Source organism: Gekko japonicus, unplaced genomic scaffold (genome assembly GCF_001447785.1).
Source record: "Gekko japonicus isolate JY-2015 unplaced genomic scaffold, Gekko_japonicus_V1.1 scaffold78, whole genome shotgun sequence".
NCBI lineage: Eukaryota > Metazoa > Chordata > Lepidosauria > Squamata > Gekkonidae > Gekko > Gekko japonicus.
Genome location: NW_015165236.1, coordinates 1,369,440 through 1,371,820, shown reverse-complemented (window position 1 = coordinate 1,371,820; position 2,381 = coordinate 1,369,440). Strand labels below are relative to the sequence as shown.

At 57.0% G+C, this 2,381-nt stretch overlaps 1 protein-coding gene across 1 annotated transcript in view; it reads left to right on the top strand.

Moving 5' to 3' along the window:
* Nucleotides 1-254: 254 nt before the first annotated feature.
* Nucleotides 255-2,381, top strand: part of DNASE1L2 (deoxyribonuclease I-like 2) — a 16,536-nt gene continuing 14,409 nt past the window's right edge. The window contains exon 1 of the mRNA XM_015409926.1: nt 255-343. The gene's annotated coding sequence lies outside the window, so the exon portion shown is untranslated. The remainder of the gene's footprint in view (nt 344-2,381) is intronic.

The following is a 2,381-nucleotide window of genomic DNA, read 5'->3' as shown; positions in this document are numbered from 1 at the left end:
CCCAGCAGCTTTGCAAAGGAGCGGCGTGCCACCCCAGCAGCGCCAATTGCACAACATCAGCTTCCCCCGAGGGGGAGGTTGCAATGCTCAGATCTAGACGGTACGCTCAGAAAGGGCTCATTAATGTGTCCCCACCCACCCTGGGAAGGGCCCTTGCCTCCTTCCAAGAAGAAAAGCCACAGTCAGGTGCCGCCGGATGATGCACCGGGGGTGGGTGGGTGGGGAGTCTGGACTTTTCTCCACACACACCCTGACAGAAGGCATCAGGCCGTGGTGTGTCGGTGCTGCTCGGAGATACTGTGGAAGCCCCACAAGCCCTCCGTGACTGCCAGTGAAAAGCAAGGTAGGAGCAGCCGCTTAAAAATCCCTCCTTAGCTTTATTTTGGGGTGGTGGGGGGGGGAGGAACTGCGCTGCTTCTTGGTATCCTGCCCTCCAGCTGTGGGTGGGGGATTATGGGAAACAGGGAACCTTTGCAGAAGATGTTAAGTGGGCAGAGCAGGTGGTGGGGCAGGGTACTGCTCCCGCCTCCCCCTTCAAGGCGCTGCCTGGCAGGCAGGCAGGTGTCCGGAAGGTGAAGCTTCCACTAGCATGGCAAAGCAGCGCAGCTCCTGTGGAAGAGCCTCTGCTTGCCGTGCAGAAGGTCCCAGGTTCAGTCCCTGGCAGCAAAAGGGCCAAAGAGGTGCCGTGGCTCAGTGGTAGAGCCTTTGCTTGGCATGCAGAAGGTCCCAGGTTCAATCCCCGGCAGCATCTCCAGTTGAAAAGGACCAGGCAGGCGGTGATGGGAAAGACCTCTGCCTGAGACCCCGGAGAGCTGTTATGAGGGGCCGTGGCTCAATTAGGCTCTTCTTTGCATGCAGAAGGTCCCAGATTCAGTCCCCGGAATCTCCAGTTAAAAAGGACCAGGCAGTAGGTGATGGGAAAGACCTCTGCCTGAGACCCCGGAGAGCTGTTATGAGGGGCCGTGGCTCAATTAGGCTCTTCTTTGCATGCAGAAGGTCCCAGATTCAGTCCCCGGAATCTCCAGTTAAAAAGGACCAGGCAGTAGGTGATGGGAAAGACCTCTGCCTGAGACCCTGGAGAGCTGCAAAGAGGGGCCGTGGCTCAGTGGAAGAGCCTCTGCTTGGCATGCAGAAGGTCCCAGGTTCAATCTCCGGCATCTCCAGTTAAAAGGACCAGGCAGGAGGTGATGGGAAAGACCTCCGCCTGAGACCCTGGAGAGCTGTCAAGAGGGGTCGTGGCTCAGTGGCAGAGCCTCCGCTTGGCATGCAGAAGGTTCCCGGTTCAGTCCCTGGCATCTCCAGTTAAAAAGGACCAGGCCAGTGATGGACCTCCGCCTGAGACCCTGGAGAGCAGTCAAGAGGGGCTGTGGCTCAGGGGCTTGGCATGCAGAAGGTCCCAGGTTCAATCCCCGGCATCTCTAGTTAAAAAGGACCAGGCAGGAGGTGATGGGAAAGACCTCCACCTGAGACCCTGGAGAGCTGTCAAGGGGGGCCGTGGCTCAGCGGTAGAGCCTCTGCTCGGCATGCAGAAGGTCCCAGGATCTATCCCCGGCATCTCTAGCTGAAAGGATTAGGTGATGTAGAAAAACATCACAGTACACCTGGACAATCCTATGATCTGATCAGGCAGCTTCATAGGTGATCCTCATGTGGTGATGTCTGGCTAGTCTCAGGAGCTCCCTTTGGTGCGGTGGATGCTAAGCACCCTCTCTGAATGAAGGTCCACCATCAGGAGGACAGACAGACGAGTCTGAAACTGATCCCCAGTTTCGTATTTGCTAATCCAACCTCAAGCAGGGATGATACCTAAAGAGCTCTGCACCCCGTAATAACCTTGGGGACCCCAGCAGCAGTCATGCGTTCCCGAACTCCAGGGTCCTGTGCTGTGCCCTGGTCCAAAGCCGCCTTTCAATATGAACTGCTCCGTAGCAGAGCTGAACTCTGAGGCCAGGTTGGGGCATCAAGAGTTTCCAAGTCGGGTGCCTGAGCTCCTGGGACTCCTCTGAAGACTGTGCCTTGCAGGGAGACGGTTCCCCGGCCTCGGTTTGGCCGCCCAGGGATTTCAGGATTTACGCCACTGAGCAGGGAACCTCAGGGATAGAGGATTCAGCCTGTCCCCAAAGCTTCTTTTGGGGCGCACAAGGGAAGGAGCTGGCCCAGGGTAACTTAAATCTGCAGCCTGGGAATCAGTGGTCATTCTGGTAATTATTGTGGTCATCAGTGGTAATTATTGTTCAAATGACGCAGCTGCTTGGGGAGTCTGAGAATGGCTGAGAAGTTAACCAGAAGCACACAGGATACTAGAGGAGGCGGAGCCAGGCGGGAAGCATCTGTCTCGGTTCCCGGCTGCTCCACTCTGTCCGGGCTTGTTTGCGGGGGGG